The following is a 23,102-nucleotide window of genomic DNA, read 5'->3' as shown; positions in this document are numbered from 1 at the left end:
CTAACTTGATTAGGTGTGTGGGAGGCTCGAAAGTACTTGTACATTTTCTTTATTTAGGTCACAGTCTATTATTTTGTTAAGGAAATCCCAGTGCGTATCTGGGGATTCTTCCACACACATCAAGAGAGACCTCCAAAACTGAGACCATTTAACTCACTTCTGCCTCTCTCTTTCATTTACTTTGTCACGCACACACACACAGAGGCGCACTATAGCCCTCTTCCCTGGAGGAGGCCTAGGTTCCTTCTTTCCAAACACTTTGTGTTGAGATATGTTCTACTGGCATTTTAGCCCTTCTGACATCTTCAGGTAAACGGCCATTCTCATGGAATTGGGCCGTTGGATCAGAGAGAGCGAGAGAAAGAGAGAAATGGAAAGGTTAGGACACGACAGGTACTAAGGAAGAATTTAAAACACTTTATTTTATTTTATTTTTTTATTGTTAACAGCAATTTCATTCAGATGATTTTTAAGCAGTTCGAAAAAAAAAAATCCTCGATTCAACAATCCCTCCTCCTTTAAATTCAGTATTGAGAAACGCACAGACATTTCTCTGAGGCCTACAAAGAGCCTTCCAGCAAAAGAGGGAACATGAGACTTGACTTATCTTATATTTGTATATAATAGAACAGACAGGGAGAAAACAAAACAAAAAACAAAACTTTAAAAAGAAAAAAAAAATCCCTTCTGGTCTTGTCCTAACTATAAAGAGGCAGAGAAGAGCACAAGCCCAATGTGAAGTTCTCCTTTAAAATGAACGTGCACTCACCTGGGTTACATATCTACAGAGTTTTAGAAAATGTCTGATCTGATGCATAATGAAGAACGGCCTTGTCATCTGAGGGGTGCTAGCCAGACCTCTAAGCTAGTGCGTGGAGCCATGGGCCACTAACCATATTCTGAAAAGTCAGCTGGGTGATCATAAAATCATAGAAGATGAGGGTTGGAAGGACATCATTTAGTCAACCCCCCTGCTCAAAGCAGGACCAACCACAACTAAATCATCCCAGCTAGGGCTTTATCAAGCCGGACCTTAAAAACCTCTCAGGATGGAAATTTCACCACCTCGCTAGGTAACCCATTCCAGAGCTTCACCATCCTCCTAGTGAAAAAAAGCTGTCCTAATGTCCAAGCTACACCTTCCCCACTGCAACTTCAGACTGCTCCTCCTTCTGTCATCTACTCCCACTCAGAACAGCCTAGCTCCATCCTCCCTGAAATCCCCCTTCAGGTAGCTAAAGGCTGCTATCAAATTCCACCTAATTCTTCTCTTCTGCAGACTAAACAAGCCTAGTTCCCTCAGCCTCTCCTCATAAGTCTTGTGCTCCAGCCCCCTCATCAATTTTGTTTCTCTCCGCTGGACTCTCTCCAATTTGTCCACATCCTTTTTGTAGTGGGGGGCCCAAAACTGGACCCAGTACTCCAAATGTGGCCTCATCAGTGCCAAAGAGAGAGGAATAATCACTAACCTCAGTCTGCTGGCAATGCTCCTCCTAATGCAGCCATATATGCTGTTAGCCCTCTTGGCAACCAGGGCACACTGTTAACTCATATCCAGGTTCTTGTCCACTGTAACCCCAGCTCCTTTTCTGCAGAACTGCTGCTTAGCCAGTCGGTCCCCAGTCTGGAACAGTGTATGGGATTCTTCCATCCTAACTACAAGACTCGGCACTTGTCCTTGTTGAACCCCATCAGATTTCTTTTGGCCGACTCCTCCAATTTTTCTAGGTCACTTTGTATCCTAGCCCCATTCTCCAGGGTATGTACCACAACCCTTTCCCCCTTTCAAGCACCTGCAAGTGATATTGACTTCCCCTTTTATGTCCCTATCTTAGATAGTTATTGTTAAGATTGCTGCATTTTATGGAGGGGGGGAAAAAAGGATAAACTCATGGGTTTCTCCCATCACTAACTGTAAAATTCCTCAGTTCAGATATACAGGGGGAAAAAAACAAATCCATATATTCCTAACATACAGTATTTATGATGTTATTCACTTTATTTCTCATTTTAAAAAGAATTTTTAACCACTTTGTAATGGGTTTTGATGCATGAACCTACTAAAATTCCCTAAATACAAGCAAGATATTGATAAATATTGTCCAAAACAAATACGCAATTGCACACACCCTTCTGCTAATATTTCCTAAGTATAGCTGTGTTATGGAAATCCTCTCTGCTCTTATTTAAGTGTAATGGGAGTCTTTCTATTGACTTCAAAGGGCTTTTAATGCGGCAGTAGATGTTTGTTAGGAATTAATATGCATGTAACTTCCCTGAGGCAGGGATTTGTCAAATACATTCCCCTGAAATTCTCCAGGAATTTTTATGGAACTGTACGAATAATAATAATTATGATTAATAGATTGCAGCACAAACTTAATAAATGTGACATGCTTCAAAACATGATAACAAAAGATCAGCATTTCACAATCCCCAGCAGCCCATAAATAGAGACTCTCCATCTCCTGTCTATCTTGGAGTCACTTCTCTCCAGAGACGTTGAGTTCCAGGCAAACTTCAGCCATGAAGATCCTTTACCTTCTCTTTGCTGTATTCTTACTGGTGCTGCAAAGCAATCCAGATAAGATCTTAATGAAATGAAGGGAGAATACAGAAGGACGTTTTTGAGTCTATACTAAGGTTTCCTAAAATTTTGTATCATAATTTTTTTCCAACTTTTTTTCTAAAGAGTTGAAGTGCTTAAATGTTTTGCAGCAGAAACTTGACATTTAGTTGGAGAATAGTCCTGGGTGAGAGAGGTTCCTTTGATGTGCCTATTAAAATCCATATAGCTTTGGCTAAACTATGAAATGTAATAATATCACCATCATTCTACCTACTGGAGTCCCACAACGATTGGTCCTTGCCGCTGCACTAGTCAGTATTTTTCTCAAGGACCTGAAAGAAAACATAAAATCATCCTATAAAGTTTGCAGGTGACACAAATTAGGGGACAGGGCACTGATACAGAGGGATTTGGATCACTTAGTACACCGGGAACAAGGAAACGATATGTCTTTTTATACAGCTAAATATACATTTATGAATCTAGGAACAAAGAACATCAGCCACGTTCTCGGGATGGGAGACTCTATCCTTGGAAGCAGTAACTCTAAAAAAGATGTAGGACTGTGGGTGGATAATCAGCTGAACATTAGCTACCAGTGCAATGCTGTGGTCAAAAGGGATAATTAATTCCTTGGATGTAGAAAGAGGCAAATCTTGAGTAGGAGTAGAAAGATTATTTTACTTCTGTATTTGGCTCCTCCAGTTGTGACTGCTTATGGAATACTGTTTCCAGTTTTGGTGTCCACAAGTCAAGGAGGTTGTTGATCTATTGGAGAAGGTTCAGAGATGAGTTATGAGAATGATTAAAGGATTAGAAAACATGTCTTATAATGATAGACCTAAAGAGCTCAAGCTAATATCATAACAAAGAGAAGGTTAAAGGATGACTTGGTGACAATTTATAAGTACATATGTGAGGAACAAATATTTAATAATGGGTTCTTCAATCTAGTAGAGAAAGGTATTACGTGATCCAATGGGTGGAAATCGAAGCTAGACAGATTCAGACTGGAAACCAGGTGTAAATTTTTAACATTGACAATTATCCATTGGAACACCTTAACAAGGATTGTGGTGGATTCTCCATCACTGACAATTTTAAAATCAAGATAGGTGTTTGTTTTTTTTTAAAAAAAACTCCCTCTAAGAATTATTTTGGGAATTTCTCTGGCCTGTGTTACACAAGAGGTCAGACTAGATGATCACAATGCTCCCTTCTGGGCCTGGAATCTGTGAATCTATCAGCACTGAACATGCTGTGAATCTGTCAGAACTGAGCATGCCTTGTTTGCTATGCTTCAGCATGCCAAACAGAACTGGACATCTGCCTGGGACACATACATGATGTGTCCTCTTCCTCTGGTCAAACACAATGAAAAATCCCTTTGTTGTAGGGGACTGTGACCTGGGCTAGGAAACAGGAGACCATAAATAGGAATCTAACGTCTTCTACTGACAAGGATATTTAAGGCTTTTACAAATATTATTATTTAATGTTGTCTCATCCCCCAATGAAAGAATACACTATTTGGAACTAGAAACCAGGTCTTTGATGCAGCAGCTCATTTTCCCAGTGTCTTAGCCATAGTGTTCCCCAGAAATAATCTGCCATAGTTGCGTGTTTGACTTCATTACTGGAAATGTCAGAGTGCTGTGTTGGAGGAGTTTTTGCAGAAATGACAGTGCACCTCTATTGTTCTTCTTTAACATTATTAATAATAATGTTATACAGTTGGCACCTAGGAGCCCCATCATGGAATGGGGCCCCATTGTGGCAGGTTCTATTCCACTGAACAGCAAAGACATGTTCCCTGCTCCAAAGAATTTACAAACCAAGTATAAAACAAGAGAGGAAAAACAGACAGATAGGTGGAGCATGACAAGAATAGAGACAATACTATTTAGACTGAAATCTGTGAATAGTGGATACTTTAAAGAAAGAACAGGTAAAATCTAGTTAAAATATACTAATCTAATTATCCTATAGGACATTAGGGATACATTCTCAAAAGACCCAGTCTGTCTGGCATATCTAAACATGTCAACTGATCATTGAGGAAGTATTCCCAAGCGCTGAGTCTTCATGGGAATGTTGGTGCAGAGTATCAGACAATCAGGCTTTCAGACTGGAAGGGACTAATTCAAACCCTTCTGTTTCTAAATGTTCCAGCCATCGAACCCAGATTGCAAACAGACAGAGTCAAACTCACAGCAGCAGCTGCTATGAGAATTCTGCAATGGAGGCAGCTACTTGTGGGGGTGGGCGGCTGGGGAGGACACCCATGCTCAGTGAAATGGTTCTGAAGCATGTAGCCCGGGAGCCAGCACATCCGCTTAATTAATTTGCTGTTTTCAATTCTTAGGGGCAGCCATTGAATGGGCACAGAACTACCAAGATTTACATATTTTCAAAGAACTAATGAAAGGGGGCTCAGGAAGATAACTGGGTAGACTTGGCCTGGTCTCAGTGAATGGGAAATTCAGTTAATGAGAAATGTTTGTCCTGCAGCCAACACAGCTCTTATTTCCCTTTCTGTGTCAATGAAAATCAAGATTCTTTTTCTCTGTGCAGGTTTCACCCAGCGTTCTTTTAGTAAAGCATTTAGATGTGTATCTTCTGGGAGCTTCTCCTTCCCTCGGGGATGTCCCTCCCCTTCAGTGCAGATGGGAGACTGTAGTTTTGGATTCCGTTGCTGTCAATTGATGGTAAGTTCAGGATTCTGCCAGGGAGACATTAATGTGTTAATGGAATATTTGTGTCTCTCCTTTCTAGAGCTGTTGTTTAATGAGCTTGGAAGCTCAGAACACAGGGCACAACCCTGGGACGTGGGACAAAGGAAACTCTTGTGCTGTCTTGGTTCTGGACTATTTGAAGTTCACGTTATACAATAACCTTACAGCTCGTTTACCCAGGCTGCCTATGGCCTGTCCACAGCCTGACGCAGCCCAGAATCTTCACAGTGCTCAGTGCTACACAGATTGCCGCTCTGAGACCTGATAACACCCAGCACCACCCCAGGACAGTGACTGCAAGGAGGGCAGCATGGGGGCAATTATGTGAGCCATGCATTGCAGTTACTGCCCCCCAACCTCTTTTAAAGCCCCTCTGTGTTGCCAGTGTGGCATCATATGAAAAGTATCTGTGGTTTGAACCAGAGCCCTCCAGAGCTAAATGCTCAAGTGTCTTCCCAGACAATCTGGGTGGTCTACATATGAATTGCTACTGTAGCACAGCCGCCTGGTGCTGCCGTGCCAAAGTGCTTCAGTGAAGATGCTACCTCTAGCGAAAGGAGGTGTTCTGCCATCTGTGTAGGCACTCCATCGCCCTGAGAATGATCTAGTGCTGTCTGCATCACTGTTTAGGTTGGTTTGATAGCGACACTCGGGGGTGTTGACTTTTCACACTCCTGAGTGACATAGTTATACGGACATAATCTCCTGGTGTGGACCAAGTCTAAAATACCAGGGAGGCAGCTTGAGGGCAGGGGATGTGAAGCGGCGATCTTCACGCTAACGACTGCCATGCTGCTCTCCTGTCTGGGACACTGAGCATGTACAGAGATTATCACCAGGTGGGGTCCTAACAGAACTGCCTCCAAAACAGGGTCTGGCGCTGGAACAATTTTTATAGTGAGGGTGCTGAAAGCCATTGAACGAATCGGTAAACCCTGTATATGATGGCAACCGCTTCAAGCCAGGGGGGTGCAGCAGCACCCTCTGCACTCCAAGTTACACACCTATGGGTCTGACTTTAAGTTTACATGAGCTGGGAGTCAGAACTGGAACTTCTAGGCATTCTTTAAGAATAACGTATTGATCGTGCTATGAAGTATTTGTGGTTTTAGTTTTAGCTATGGACAAAAAGTGTGTTTGATAGAAAACCTGGACATGGATGGGAGTCAGACTCTTCTGCACTTTATGTAGTTTTGGTTCTATTTTTTATATATCATAAAGTTAGTCCATTTTTTTACAGTTCACAATTTTGCTTAAAGCCCGCAATGGAATTTCAAGTATCAGGTTTTAAAACGTTGATGCACATTTCAATGAACAATTTGTATCATATTTACAATCGCTCCAATATTCAATAAGCAGTAGTTCTTCCCCCTCCCCCTTATTTTTGGTTGTTGTTTCACTTTTTAGAATGTTAATAGGAAGGACTTTTTTTTAAAAAAATTAATCTGCCTTTTTGATTAGAGAGTAAGGGGTAAAGGTACGGGAGATCCATGTTCCAAAATCAAGTATATTTACCTGGTAAGCCAGGTCGGCAGCCAGCTCACTTGTTCAGCTATATCTGACTATCTTCTTTAAATCTCTGTAGAAGAATATTGCAGGAGAGAAATGAATCACTTGCTCTGAAGTTAACCAGGAATACCTGTACTCACCATTCAGTGATGAGGAAATTCTTGCTTTGCTTTTGATTTGAAATGCAATGCCATATTTTCCTTGTTTTAATTGATATAAACATAAAATATGACAGTTTAACTTTCTTTCTTTTTTGCAATAGAGCCAGTGAGCGATGGCAGCAGAGATTGTCCATTCAGGATCTCTGGGAATCTGGGAGACAATGCCTTGCTTCTAAAATACTATGATCCTTTTCATCTGAGCTGTGAAGAATCTTGTGAGCTGGAAAAAAATCCACAAAGAAGCCCTTGTATCATCCATAATAGCTTGTTCTTATCCTTTTAATAAAAGTAACTGGTTCTGGTGGTGTATTGCAAAGATGTGTGGGAGTGTTTTGATTGTGCTGTTTCTTTTCCATAAAAGTTTCTTTCTTCTTTCTTTTAGATTAAATAGAAATAACATAAAATAAAAGGTCACTGTTATATATTAAATTTAGGGGTGTCCCTAGACAAGGAGACACACATTTGTATGTGAGCTCACAGGGATAAATCTTTACCTTCCTTCTTCCTTTAACAAATCAATTTGGCTAGTGTTGTCAGAGGAGTTGGGTTCAGTCGCAGCTTCCCTGCATGGTGTGTAACGCCCACATCAGTGCTTCAGAACATCTGTCCCGCCCCCTTCACAGATCAAAGTTACAGATATCTCCATCTTTGAATAGCAAGACACGTCAATTCTTCTTTATGCACCACGTGCGTCATGTCCTCATTCTCTAATGCACAGTCAATATTTAATCCAGGTTATTGCAGATTAATTATAAAGAGGAAAACAACACTGGGGTTTTTTTGCCTCTTTTTTTGCCTTTTTTTTTTTTTTTTGCCTCTTTATAAGGTATCAAGAGAACTGAAGGTTTTTTTTTTTAATTGCTTCTCCCTCCTTTCCCCAGTTATCTGTCTTAGAAATATCAGGAAAGTCAAATCTGGTCGTCTGGTTTTTTTTTGCTGGAAATCTCTTTGGAGTCCCCAGAGAAATGTGTCTGAGATCATCAACCCTAAACTGAAGAGCTGGAGTTCTGGAATCTTTAACAAGCGTAAAAGCATTTGAACGAAATCTTGTTGATGATCAAAAAATATATATAAACAAAGAGTTTTACACTCTTGCTTAAACACCTGTTGTGTCCTGGCCTCACCAGTTAGGAAATCTAGTGTGAATACTGGGGATACCAGGGTCAGGACTTGGGTGTTGTGGGATAGCCGTGGTGGACTCTCCAGAGATGAACCTGGTGACCTATGCTTCAACTATGTCTACACTGCAAAATGAGGAGTGGGACCCACGCTATAGCAGGTCTCAAGCTCAGACCATATCTCGGGTTGATTCCATTGAACCCAGTTCTGTAAGGTTTCTGGCATGAGTCAGGAGACTTTTGTGTGTGGCCAGTAGTGGGGGGTTGGGCTCAAACCTGAGGCTGACCTCAGGGTTTCCTATGCAGTGTGTGCATTCCTTTAGAGACTCAGCACTGATGACACAGTCCATGGGGAGATGAGAAAAAAAGACCTGGGTTCTACCAGGTTCTACCACCTGAAGCAGCCCATAATCTAGGAAGTGCTCAGTGCTAAAGATATACCTCTTTCATTCCTGACAAACCCCAGCACCACCTTCCTCACTGCCTCTCTGTGCAAAGGAGGCACTCTACGGCCATTTGCATCAGTTCTATGCTTTCCCTGGGTTGGGGGAATTCTCCTCTGGTCTTTCCTGAGGGATATCATCATGTCAGGATCTGCTCTATTCTTTAAAGTGGGTTCCTTATTCACGTTAGATTAGGGAAAATAACAGAGAGGAACAAAAGTAAAGAACAAAAAAAGAGACCATAGGGTGTACTTCTCCTCTGTATCGAGCTGCGGCAATTCAAAACCAAAATCGTTGCTCTCTGAAGCATTTTTAGCAATTCAAAGGTGGGTTTCAGGATGCCTCCTTGTGGCCTGGTATGGCCCAGTTTCCCTCAGAAGCCTAAAAATACTTCACATACACTCAAAGTCTTTAAAACAATGTTCCCCCACTTTGGGGGGAGAGGGAAATAATTTATTTGGATTATCTTTTTCCCTGGACCCCAGAACTGAACCCAAACTCATTGACTGTATAAAGACCCCAACAGGTGAGGATACAGTCTGAGCAATGGGCTGGTGCCTGCTGCCTGGCCTGCATTGCCCAACCCTTGCCTCCATATCCTTAACCTGCCATTTGGATGGGATCTGCCAGCTACTGACCTCTGTGAGAACTCTGACCATTGTCCCAGACTGCCTCTGACGCCACTTGCCCACACCTCTGGACTGCACCTTGCCTGCTTTGACCACTGGGCAATACACCCTTCTGGTTTCAGAGCTGCACACTCTCCTGCCTGGGGCCTATGTTCTCCTTGGCCTGGCCTCCCTGGCATGTAGACCTTCTCTCTGCCTTGGGGTTTTCATAGCCTTCCTTCCTGGGCCTGTCCCCTGGCTGAGTGCTTCCCTCAGCAGCTCCTCTAACAGCTCTCTCCCTACCTGGGCTTGGAGCCTCCTGTTTGAGTCAACATCCCCCAGTCACCTGCCCATTCCTGGACCCTTCTCAGGTGGGTCTGATTATCCCAAACACCTGTTTGTGTTGGCCCACCCCAGCATATAGGAATGTAATGGGGAGCTGGGGCTTTGAAAGGGGTGATTTTCTGACCAGGGAAAGAGAAGCCAGGTGTTAGAACTGGGAGACCAGATATTGGAGAGAGCTGATTTCATGGGGACTAGGGATATGCCAACGTCCTGCCCAGAAAACTGGAGACAGGGAAGGAATAATGGAGGTGAGGAGGGAAGGCCTGCGGTGTGTACTGGGAAAGGTGGGATTTCCGCTGAACACGTGGCAACCCCATCCTTCCCTCGGCTTGGCTACATGTGCTAGATCCTTTGTAATGTGCAGAGGGTGATGTGTGCAAAATGGTTGGGTAGAGTAAGTGTGTGGATGTAAAGTGTCATCAGTCAACCAGGGCATGCGTGCTGGTGTGAATTCCCCTCTGGATGCCATCTCAGCTTCTGCAGGTAGCTGAATTGACAGACTTCATTAAGCACAGCCTGGGAATAACCACAGACTCAGTTAAGCGGTGAAGGCACCTAGCCAGATTTATTGCAAGCAAAGCACAGCGTTAGCACCCCATAGGAGCTACAGGTACACTAGGACATTTATGCTTGTCACTATGGACGACTCAGTTAATGCTGGGACTTTCCGTTATCCCCTAGGCCGGACAAAGATGCCTCTGTGAGGACCCCTCTCTTATACCCTGACACAAACAAGTTTCACATTGCATCTCTGACGTCGGTGATTGTTCCATACCTTGCCTCCAAATCAAGCACAACATTTTTACCCATGGTCCTGTCTCCCCTATCTTAAGGTTGGCGTGTCTCTGTACTGTCTCTCATGACTGGGTTTGTGCACCACTATGTCCTGGGAAGAGCCTGTACTGCCTCCTTATACTGTATTTCTGTCCAGGGAGCATTGGTACTGTCTCCCAGGATTGTGTTTCTGCAATTACCATGTACAGGGGTATTAGGATGACTAGTACTTTAACAATACTGTGTTTCTGCTACTGCTCCTTAGGAATGCTGATACATTACCAAAGCTGTGTTTCTGCCAAGTTCCTGTATCAGCTTGTAAACAGGCAAGCAGTTGCTGTTTCCTAAAGCCAGACTTTGGTTCAGGCCTCAAATCTTGCATCTAGGCCCGTTATACTAGGTCTCATGTCTCAGGCCCTCACTTTCTACTTCACTGAGTAAGCATATGGGTGTGGAGTCGGGGGTGGAGGGGTTGCATTGTGTGTGTGTGTGTATATGTGGGTTGTACACAGAATGACGGAATAGGAGAGTGTGGGATGAATGGGGATAGGTGAAGCAATAAGTTTTATCTTGGGGAGTATGATGTAATGAGTGTGTGGGCAGAAAGATAGTTTGGAGTGAGAATGGGTGTGGAATGAATGCACCGAGTGGGCGTGAGTAGGACAGACAGGCAATGTGTACAAAAATTTATATGTATATTTTTTGCAATCAGAGTCTATGAGATTGTTGTTTATATAGGCTGGCAGGGATCCAGCTGGGTGTTGTTGGAGATGTAATTGGGAGTTAGTCCAGGCTGCCATATTTCTCATTAAGTAGCTACATGAGCACTGGCCATGTCTGGATGCTTTGGCACAAAGAAGGGAACCAAGGGGTGGGGAGGTTTTAGAGCAGAGAGGTAGAGAGGAAGGTCTAGATACCATGGAGCTCCAAGACTGCGGTTACATGTACAGTCAAGTTGTGACTGCACATAGTTCCTCAGAGAATAACACAACCCAAAAGGATTTGTCACATATAAGAAACAGGTAAATATATAGATATAGATACGATCTCATTACACACAAACAGTTGCATGGAGCATGGTGACCTGAACATCTATGTGTGGATGACCATGCCCTTCTGATTTACTATTTCATTTAGGTCTAGTTTTAAAAATGAGAAAGTGGAATTTGTTGGAGAAAAGTGACAGAAACGCTCCCTGCCCCCATCAGAACACACATGCTGACTTTTCAGCAAGGTGATTTCACAACAACTTGCTTGTATTGAAAGGGGAGATACAGCCTTTTATCGATGATTAATGCTTTTCTGTTTGGAGTGCTCCAGCATACATGGTTCTGTACAGCCCAAATGAGGAGTGCTTCAGGCTTCCATTGAAGCAGGAGACAATGATTTTAGAAGCGAGGGGACATCTCCCAGATTTCCAGAGGTCTTGCTTAGAAAATCAACCATCAGGGACGCCTACTGCATAAAGCAAATAGACTGTCAGATTGCTTATTTATATCCATAGACATGGGAACATAGGTTGTTTGATTTCAGATCAAAAGGTACAGGTGGAATGTCCCTATCACTTAATGACGACTGACACACTTGGTTAATGCAGTGGTTTTGTAGCTATGTCGGTCCCAGGATATTAAAGAGATAAGGTGAGTGAGGTAAGTCTGAAAGCTTGTCTCTTGCACCAACAGAAGTTGATCCAAGAAAAGATATTATCTCACCCACCATTCATTAAACCCACCATTCACCATATCATTTGCTCAGCAGCCCTCCCATGGCCACTGCCCCTTCTCAATCTCACTTTTGTCTCCATGGCACCGAACAGTTTGCACATGTGTGAGTACACACGAGGGCGAAGCCCGCACAAGATTTCCACTGAAGGGACGTTCGCCCCTCCCACCTTCTCCCACCATAGTGGAACCCCTGTGCAAACCCAGTACGGAGCGGTGTCACATCCTTAGAAATGGAAATTAATGATATTGAAAATCCTGTCTAGAATGCAGCGTTTGTATATTTTCTCTAAATCTAAATGGAGGTATTTTACAGTTTTTTCCAGGAAAAAAACATGAAATCTCACTCCACTTGTCTTGGGTTTTGTTTGGTTTCCTTGCTGTGACGACCAGCAGCCTTAACAAGAAGAAGGAAAAAGGGCAGACTCAAAATGTCGATGCGTTGGATATGTGAGAGCCAAGGGCCTCTGCATATACTAGGCACCTTTACAGGATTCATCTCATCCATACTATTCAGAGAGGAGAGAAGGAGAAGTGACTGGGCGACACCTGCAGGCGGGGAAACTGAAGAACACTTTCTATAGCTTCTATAATGGAGTAGGAGCTCTCCATGCTTAGTGGGGGCCTGACTAGCATCAATGAGGTAGAGGAGCTTTACCCTGATAATGGTGAGTTTTTCACTTAGTGAAGGAGACCTGCTAGTTTTTAAGGGCTAGGTTCTTGCACACTTACATTGTGTCATGCCGTATTGCACCTACCTCCCTAATGATTTCCCTGTAACAGTTCACAGAGCAAGCACTACTCACTGTAAGTAAGGGTGGCAGAGTCTGGCCGTGGGTCTAGTTGTGGTGCATCGTGTGCTGCTGTTGAAGGTCTGGGAACAATCGTAGCAAATCCTACCTTGTCTCAGGCAGAGTGGCTGATGTTAGACAACAAATTCATATCCTCCATGTCCCAGCTTCTTCTTGCACAAGCCTGCACACATCCTGCCTGGTGCAATGAGCCATGGACTGGTTGTTAGGAACAGCACTATAATTACCAAATTTAATTGACTATTAAAAGCAGATAAATAACACATCACAAATAAATACTCGCTACAGGCTGCCTAGCAATGAATACTTTTGCTATGAAAAGGCATCAGCTCCTTTGTAGCTGGTCACAGTGCTGGATGCAAGGAGGGGTTTGTGAACCTTGGCATGTCTGTAATGTGTGTTCACTGCTGATGTGTGTAACATGCTTTTCATTTTTGTTTGGTGTTTACTGGGTCAATTAATTCAGGTGTGGAAGGAGTTTCTATTTTCCTTGAGGGAAGGTGCTAATGGGTGTCAAGCATTCCCATTATAATTGTGCCATTCCATATTAGGTGAGAATGTCCCATGTAACACTAGTGGTGCTGGGTCTCTGCCAGTTTAATTAGATCTTGATGTACCAGGATCTCCTTGTGTGGAAATGAAGCTGTGTTGAGAGATGAGTGAGATGGTAAGGTTAGGACACCACCAGTACTAAGCAAGAATTTAAATCTCTTTCTTTATTGTTTTTTATTATTAACAAGTATTTCATTCAAATGATTTCTTTAAGCAGATCAGAGAAAACTTTCCTTCTAAAAACAACGAGAGTCTAAAAACAACGACAGATGCATGTGACGAAGTGGGTTGCAGCCCACGAAAGCTTATGCCAGCAGAAATTTGTTAGTCTTTAAGGTGCCACAGGACTCCTGTTGTTTTTGCTGTATACAGACTAACACGGCTACCCCTCTGGAACTTTTCCTTGTAAAAGAATCAACCCCTTCAGCTCAGAGTTGAGAAAAAATTGCAGACAGTTCTCTGGGGCCTCCAAACAACCTTTCAGCAAAAGAGGAAAGACAAGACTTGATTTTCCTGATGTTTCTACGGTATTTAATAAGTGACCCAACTCCACCCCCAAAAAATATTTCAAAAAACAAACATAAAAAACCCTTCTGATTGTCTCCTAACTGTAAAGAGACAAAAAAAAAGCACAGTCCTAATATCAGGTTCTCCTCCACAATTACCCTGCACTACCTGGGTTAAATATCTACAGTGTGTTAGAAAACGCCTGACCTAGTGTGTAAAGAAGAAGTGCCATGTCCTGGTACTAAAGGAAGGGGGCTCCTGTTCTTTAGAAGATCCTGGAGTCTTCAGTCTTCCATAGTCTGTGTTATGCAGGAGGTGAGACTACATGACCACAGTGGTCCTATCTGAGCCTTCAGTCTGTGACTCTATCAGCACTGAACTTGCTGTTTATCTGTCAGAACTGAGCACGCATTGTTTGGTATGTTTCCGTATGCCAAACAGAACTGAACATCTATGCGGGACTGTAAGCCGGTGGTACCGTCCGGCCAGGGCGTCGTGACCCTTCCTCAGGCCCAGACTCCGAGGAAGGCCACAGCATCTCCCTTTAAGGGGAAATAGTCAGTGTCCGTTCACAAGTCTTTAGCCACGGCCCCAGCGGGGCAGGCTGAGAAGCTGTCTGATGCCCCCGGCCCTCAGGCAGGGCGGGGCAGGCAAGCAGTTTGCAGTCCCTAGCCCACAAGCTGGGCAGGGCTGGTTGGGCAGTCAGCAGCCCCCGGCCTTCCCACAGGCAGGGCTTGTACGATAGTCTGGGGCCCCCGGCCTTGCAGGCAGGCAGGGCCAGTAGAGCTCAGGATCCTCTGCGGCTGCAGACAGAGGATAGCACTCCCTCCCAGGGTGGTTAGGGAAGGGGGGAGGGGGACGCAGATCCACCCATCTCCATTGCATCCCAGCCCAGGGCCCTATCAGTGGCAAAGAAGTTTGCCACTGAGTCAGTGGGGATCCAGCCTCAACATGCTGATGGAGTTTAGCTCCTGACTCAGCCGCTTGCTAGCCGGCTGTCCCTGGGCCACTTCCTCCCTGGGGTCACTGGGGTACACTGCGAGTGGCAGGCCTGCAAGTCCCTCCCCATCAACCGGCAGCAAGTCTAGGAACTAGGGCAGCTCCTCCAGGTCACGAGGTCTCATGGGTTCCTCCGGTCCACAGGATTCACTCAGCTCCTGGGGTCCCCCAGCATGAGGCAGCTCCTCCAGGTCAGGGCCAGTCTCAGGGGATATTTCCCAACCAGGAGTCTCAGGTGGCTCGTTCCAGCTACCAGGGCTTGGTGGCTCAGTCCAATCACTAGGCCACAGTGGCCCTATCCAGGTGCTAGGGCCTGGCAATCAGGGCAGGTTTTGGATGCTCTGCTCAGTGGGGCGGTTGCTTCAAACAGCTGCTCAGTCAGGGTCAGGCTTAGGCTTAGGCTGCGGGAAGACACATCTGCCTCCAGCAGCAGCTTCCCCTCTACTGAGCTGCTAGGCCGGCCTTTTGTACTTCCCCTTCCTACTTTGGCTCCGCCCCTCTGTTGCCGGGCAGTTTGACCTGTAGGGCCCTGTTCTGCCCAGCAGGGGCATCACGACCCTTCCTCGGGCCCAGGCTCCGAGGAAGGCCACAGCGCCTTTCTACAGGGACACATACAAGATGGATTCTCTTCCTCTGGCCTAACCCAATGAAAATACTATTTGCTCTCGGGGACTCAGAACTGGGCTGGGAACCAGAAGACCAAGAACTGGAATGCAACATCTTCTGATGAATTATTTAGGGGTTTTATGTACTTTTTACGTACTTTTACTTTAAGTTTTGTCTCATGCGCCAATGAGCAAATAAATAGTCTGGTAATAGAAAACAGAGTTTTGGTGACAGACCATTTTCCAAATGTGTGTTTGGCTTCATTACGGGAAATGCCATTGTGTTTTAATAGTTTTTGCAGAAATGACAATGCACCTGTTTTATTGTTATGTAACATCATTATTAATTTTTATATTATTGATTATTATATAGTTAGCACCTAGGAGCCCCAGTCAAGGACTGTGACCCCATTGTGTCAGGTTCTGTTCTACTGTACAGCAAAGACATGCTCCCTGCTCCAAAGAATTTACAAACCAAGTATAAAACAAGAGAGGAAAAACAGATAGATAGTTATGTTGGATGCTTAGTACAATTTGAGTTGCTTGATTACTGTTTTACAGGCCTAACATAGTTTTAGTTGCTTGCTTGGCTATTTTGATTTTTGTTGCATGACATTTTTTAGTTGCCAAAGATGAATATGACTCCTGAGTATTTTTATAGATGTTTTAGTTTTTGCATACCATGGCACATAACAAGATAAAATACAGATACTGTATTCTTGCAGCTCCACATAGAAAACGGTAATGGGAACCACAAGTTATTTTTGAACATTTGGGGGTACACTGTTTTATTGTCAAGGGGCATACTTTTATTTTGCCCCTTTTATTACTAGATGTTGTTTTAACAACTTTCATTATTATAGTAATAATAAAATATAATTAAAAGTAAAAACCCAATATAAGTAATTAGCATATATAATAATAATAAAAAATAAATAAATAAAAGTTGTTTGTCTAAGTGGTGACTTTTTATACTTTTTTATAAAGGGGGGCGCTCCATCAACATCTGACTCCATGGGAGGTGCTGCCGGTCTGACCAGAGGCCATTGACTCTCTGGCCCCTGAAGAAAATCATTCCTGTATACAGGCTTCTGAGTAACTGCTTAGCTCTCTAGGCTTAGTAAGTATGATATATTGTAGTTAATATAGGCTTTGTATTTATCTAGTATGTTTATAAAAAAACCTTGCACATTAAACCTTATTGATCTGCAAATCGGGCATACCGTGTCTCACTGGTATCCACACTGATCAGTATCCAGTATGAACAACTGGCATCCCTGGGTGGGCTCGATCAGCTGTGAGTGAGACGATCTTTGAGGCATATGGTGCAAGGGTTTCTCTCACTGCTTGTCAGCACAGTAGCAAGCTGTCTGGCACAGTTTTCCGCGAAGCTGTATTTATATTTGGCTTCAGGAGGACGGCATTATGTCCTCTACGGGAATATGTTGTGAGTCAGGCTGTTGAGGGGTTGCCACTTCCACCCTCCTTTTGCTAAAACTGTCTTGGATATGGTCTGGAAAAGCATTTAAAAGTAAAATAGCATATACAGACTTGATGCTCCAGTGGAAACAATTCACAGAGACAAAGCCTAATCGTAAAAAAAAAAAATGCTTGCCTGCTTTATATGGGCTCGTTTTAGTATCTAAAACTCTTACTAAAGAGTTAGGGAAATTAGCCAAAAAAACCAAGGAGCTGCATGAACAACTAATAGCATGCCAAGGTCAAGTACAAAAACTAAAAATAAAGTATAAATCTTCAGTGTCCCACTGGCTTACTCAGGCTAATTTGCTCTCTAACTGTCAGCACGGAGTAGAGGGGTACAAAAAGAAAGCTAGACAGTGGGAAGAAACAGCTCATCTCTGGGAAGCGAAATGTAAGAATGTGCAAGCTGTGGTATGCGTTGTCCTTAAGAAAAAAAAAAAAAAAGAAGGAAACTCGGGGCCAGTCCCATGCAATTTGTCGGTAGCCGTTGTCTCAGTGTACAAATCAACTGGCTGCTGCTCAGGGAATTATTGCTGCCATGCAGGCAGACAGAGGTTGTGATGGTGCAGAGAGTGATGGTGTGCAGGACTTTCAGCTATCAGCCCTCTGTTATGCAAAAGCTGTGTAAAATAAAAACAAGTCAAAGAAGAGCCTAGAATGTCCTTCCCCCTATGCTTCTCTTAAGCAAATAGTAAAACAGCTGGCTGAGGGGGATATGCCGCAGGCTACTGCGCCCATGGATCCTATAATTATAAAAACAAAAACACTATTAAAAACAAAAACAAAAAAAACCCACCACCCATACTAACACCCAACTAAATAAAATACTAAAACTTGAGCAAGCGCAGGCACTGAAATTTTTTTTAAAAAACATCACCCCTAAAAATGTAATTGCCTCGTTTGCACAGCTTACCATATTGACTCACTTAAATTATAGTAATTATGCATTGCTCTTAAGGGAATGTCTCCCATTAGACACCTTCTTGGGACTTCCCATAAATATACAAAAAAAAAAAAAAACCCACAAAAAAGTATCCTTAGAAAAAATGTCTTTGAGGTAGTAGTAGATCCTGGTAAGCACATTAAAGTACATTTTCATTTGGAGCGGCAGGTCCTAGGAGAACACCTTAATGCTTACTTACAACATAAAAAATCCTATGGTAAGCTATGGGGTATAAAAAAAAAAGGACAAGACCTTATAGACACAGACTTTCCAACTCGTTTCATAAAAAAGCTACATCCGCAAATAAAAATTGCTTTGGGTACTCTAAATGTAACAGCTATGACGTAGAAGGCACTGTTACAAAGAGTTCAGCAGGCTCATTTACTAATGAGCCAAGCCTTCCCTGATAAGCACAAAGGGAAAGCTGCTGCACAGATGGGGAAAAAAAGTGGCTGCTCAAATCACCTTTCAAAATCAAAAAAGCAAGAAAGGTGATTTACTCCCTAAAAAAGTTAACAGAGGGTGTAGCCAAAGTCCAGGCCGTGGGAGAATCAATCTGCTGATCTGGGTACTGTAAAATCGAGCTCTCCAAAATGCCCCTAATGCTCCAATTGATGGCAAATCAAATAATCAGCTGGCTGACCTGATTTGTCAGAAGGAAAGGGAGTCTCACACTCCGGAGAAACGTGTTGATCCCGGTCAATGGCCGACTCAAAGCTCAATTGTGCCAACAAAAGATCCAATACCTGGGTTCAGTGCTGGAACAAAAAAAAATTACTCCTAATCAGCAAAAAGTAGAATTAATTTGTAAACTGCCAGCACCCATTGATGTCTCTGCACTGCAATCCTTCTTAAATCTTACAAAATGGTTCCGCAACCATGTAAAAAAATTTGCCTTAAAGGCACAGCCGCTGTATCAACTACTAAAAAAAAAAAAAATACCCTAAAAGTAGGACCCAGAACAAAATCAGATCCTATTAAAGCTAAAGCAAGTGGTAATCTTCGCCCTAATAACACTAAACCATTTGTGATGCAGTTAGCTCATTTCACCCCAAAAATAGGAGCTATTTTAAGCCAGGAGGGAACTTCTGGTCAAAAGCCAGTGGCATTTGCCTCTCAAGTACTAGAAAGGCCAGAGCTCATCTTTACCCCTTGTAAAAAAAAAATGTTGGCCTTGGTATGGGCCTTGGAGCATTGGCAATACCTTACTGGTTCTGCCCCAATTATTTTGCGAATGGCCCACACCCCTCGTAAATACATAATGTCCAAAAAAATTAAAAAGGGCATGTATCCAGCCATAAACTGGCTAAATAAATCATAGCTTTAATAAATAAAAATGTAAAAGTCCAACCACCTATGGCTTCCAACCAGGCCCCATATGCCCTGTTAATTAAAAGTTCTGAGCATAATTGCCCTTTCTCTCTAGTAAAGCCAGCCCTTCCCAATGCAGAACCAATAAAGTTTACAAACAAAAAAATTATAAAATATCACTGTACAATTCCTCTATTATGCCCTATAATTTTGCAGGCCGCTAAATAACAGCAAATATAAAAAATAAATATATATTATAAATAATTAATTGGGGGTCTATAAATCCTGCTTTTATTTTGTGTTTTCTTTGTAAATATCCATAAATCCACGACAGTAAACAGAAACACAAAATCAAAACATGCAATATAAAAAAAAATTATATAGGGTTCTTGTTATTGTTTTACTGTGTGACTTTGCTGTGCTTTGTTGGTGTGAACAAAAAAAAATGGTGCAATTTCAGACAAATGTTGTGGGATGGTCCCCCTGCCCACTACCATGTAGCTAAAAAAAAATGCTTTAAAGCTTAAAATAATGACTTTTTGTACTTTTAAAGAGCAACTCACAATTAATGTCACCAAAATAAGTACACCCCACCCAAAAAAGCTGGCCCAAATAATTTGATGTATTTACACGAAATAAATTAGACCAAAAAAACCCAGAGCAACACACTGTTATGGTGTCAAAATCGGTGTAAAGTAATTTACAAGAAAGCCGATTTTAGCTATTACTACGTAAAAATATTCCACCTAATAAAAAAAGCAAAACACCTGTTACTAAACTCAAAGTATACTATCCGCAATAAGTTTTAGTAAATCCCTCTGCAAGTGTAATGATATACATAAACACCTCTCTAAATGTAGTTATACTTTGTGCCCCAATCCCAAAAAATACAATATGAAAAACGTAATATTAAAAAAAATTATAAAAGCCAAATACTAAAAACACCAAAAGTACACCTTGTAAAAGTACATGTAGGCACACAAAATATTAATATATCCTATCTACATCCCTATTACACACCATTTGTAACACCCCTAGTGCAAAAATGGCTGCACTAAACAAACACCTGAGTAACACACAATGCTAACACACAGTGCATGTCCCAAGCCAAATGTTAAAAAATATATTTTAAAAAATATAAAAACATCAACAAAAGTGCTAAATGCAATTAATAAAAAAGTTTTAACAAATAAATTAAGCATTTTAGGCAAAAGCCTTAAAGTCCTATCAAATCCCATAGTACACACACATTCAGCCTTCAAATATAAAAAAAATTACGTAAGAATATATTAGAACCCTAAAAATAAACAATAAAAAAGCACGCCTAAGCTTATTAAACCTCACAAAAATTATAATAAATGCTACCTCCAAAGTTTTAGGTTGCATACAAGCACAGCTTTGGGCTCAAAAAATAGGCCAAGTGTCATCCAACAAGAAATTAATAAAGTCCTACCTAATAAAATTAAAAAAATAATTTAAAATAATGCCACCACCCAAAAAAGGGCCTTAAGTCATTAGTAAACATGTTAAATTTCACAATAAATGGCCAGGCTCAAGTAATTACAGCATATGTAATAACAATATCTGCTGCTCGCATCATAGACATACACAAAATAGTCCCCCTAGGCCTCAATATAAAAACTAAAGTGCTATGGCCTATTAAACACCTAACATAAAAATTAAAAAAATAAAATAAAATAAAACTCAATTAATTAATTTACAAAACTACACACATAAAGCCATATTGAAATCAAAATTAAAATATATTTATAAAAAAACACTAACACAATTTACATACCCTTATTAAAAATATATATATATAAAATTGTCAATATGCTTTGTTACCCAATAATAGCATTAATTCTACCATTGTGTACATTGGACAGAGTTGTGTTTGTTTACGCATACAATGTACTCAAATTATAATTAATAAAATTTATTAAAAAATATTAATCATGCCCAAAACAAATATTATTGCAATATTGCTGTATTAAAATTATGTAATATGGTTTATAAAATATTAAAACATATTTCAATTATTAATAATACATATTAATGTTGTAAAATATGTTCAACCTGTAATATTAAAAATCAATACCAATTTAATACAATGCATGCTAACACATTCAAACATAATAACCCTGCTTACACACAGTCAAAAACAAATAAAAACTATAAATTTAATCGTCAAACATAATCAAACTAAAGTAATCAAAGTCCTAAATGCTGCAAAAGTTGCCACAAAGCAGTTAGCATTGCATCCCATTGTGCTTGTGTGTGTGTGTTACAAATAGTTTCTATAATGGCTGCAGTGGGACTCTTTTAGTAGACTAAAAAATCCCTAAAGCAACTGAAAGAACTAAAAGACCCCCATATACAAGTAAGGCAGCGCTCTGCAATATACCCGCCAACAAAAAGACACTAATTGTTCGGACCCTGGCTGGGGTGCCTTAAGCCATAGTCAAAGGTGTGTATCAAAAAAACAAAACAAAAACCAACAACGAGAATCCTGTAACACTTTAAAGACTAACAAATTTAATTTCTGCAGGCATAAGCTTTCGTGTGCTGCAACCCACTTTGTCAGATGCAAGAAATGGAAATCACAGATAAGAGGTATATATATATACATCCAAGGGTAAGGAACAACAGTTTGAATGAGTGAGGGATCATCTGCTAGGATAGGTTGTAGATCCTTAATGTGTTGAAGAGATTTTAGCTGGGGGTTGTAGGTGATGACCAATGGTGTTCTGTTGTTTTCTTTGTTGGGTCTGTCCTGTAATAGGTGACTTCTGGATACCCGTCTGGCTCTGTCAATTAGTGTCTTCACCTCTCCAGGTGGGTATTGTAGTTTTAAGAATGTTTTATGGAGATCCTTTAGGAGTTTGTCTCTGTCTGAGGGATCGGAGCACATCCAGTTGTATCTTAGAGCCATTACACAACGAATCGTGTAATGTGTCCAGGGTGGAAGCTGGAGGCATGAAGATATGTATTGTGGTCAGTTGGTTTTCGGTATAAGGTGGTATTAATGTGCCCATCTTTTATTTGTATTGTAGTGTCCAGGAAGTGGATTTCTTGTGTGGACTGGTCCAGGCTGAGGTTGATGGTGGGGTGGAAATTATTGAAATCCTGGTGGAATTCTTCAAGGGACTCTTTCCTGTGGGTCCAGATGATGAAAATGTCATCAATGTAGCATAGGTAAGGGAGAGGTCATGGGGACGACTTCTGAGGAAGCGGTGCTCTAGGTCAGCCATAAAAATGTTGGCATACTGTGGGGCCATGCAGGGGCCCATAGCTGTGCCACTGTCTTGAAGGTATAGATTGCTTCCAAATCCGAAGTAGTTGTGGGTCAGGACAAAATCACAAACTTCAGCTACCAAGTGTTCCATATCATCACCAGGGAAAATGTTCCTGTTCCTGTTTCCATCTTTGTGTGGAATGTTGGTGTAGAGAGCTTCTACATCTATAGTCGCTAGGATGGTGTTTTCTGGGAGATGACCGATGGATTGTAGTTTTCTCAGGAAGTCAGTGGTATCACGAAGATAGCTAGCAGTGCTGGTGGCATAATGGCCTATTAAGTGATGACGGCCACCAAGGAGGAGAATGTTGGAGGCCCAGTAGAATTTGAGTCGCTCAACCACTGTCCTACAAACCCAGCATAGCTTCAGTTGCTTGTTTGGCTATTCTGACCCCTGTAGCATGACATCTTCCAGTTGGCAAAGATGAATACGACTCCTGAGTAATCTTATAGATGTCTTAGTTTCCGCATACCATGGCAAATAATAAGACAAAATACAGATACTGTATGCTTGCAGCTGCACATAGATAACGGTGATGGGAACAACAAATTATCCTTGAACTTCTGGGGGTTCACTGTTTCATTGCCAAGGGGCATACTTTTACTTTGTCCC

At 41.9% G+C, this 23,102-nt stretch overlaps 1 long non-coding RNA gene across 2 annotated transcripts; it reads right to left on the bottom strand.

The window, feature by feature from the left end:
- Nucleotides 1-489: 489 nt before the first annotated feature.
- On the bottom strand, nucleotides 490-7,129 carry LOC137166035 (uncharacterized). Of its 2 annotated transcripts, none has more exons than XR_010923537.1 (4): nucleotides 6,820-7,129; nucleotides 3,254-5,291; nucleotides 2,844-2,901; nucleotides 490-2,568 (listed from the first exon to the last, which is right to left on the bottom strand). It is a non-coding gene; the product is annotated as an uncharacterized lncRNA (long non-coding RNA). The 2 variants fall into 2 exon arrangements; XR_010923538.1 differs by having other exon boundaries at nucleotides 3,254-3,337.
- Between the last annotated feature and the right edge of the window lie 15,973 nt (nucleotides 7,130-23,102).

Source organism: Emydura macquarii, unplaced genomic scaffold (assembly GCF_026122565.2).
Source record: "Emydura macquarii macquarii isolate MOO-44397 ecotype Brisbane River unplaced genomic scaffold, CSIRO-AGI_Emac_v2 contig_2792, whole genome shotgun sequence".
Lineage (NCBI taxonomy): Eukaryota > Metazoa > Chordata > Testudines > Chelidae > Emydura > Emydura macquarii.
The sequence above is the reverse complement of the archived record's forward strand: the minus strand, read 5'-3'. Positions and strand labels throughout refer to the sequence as shown.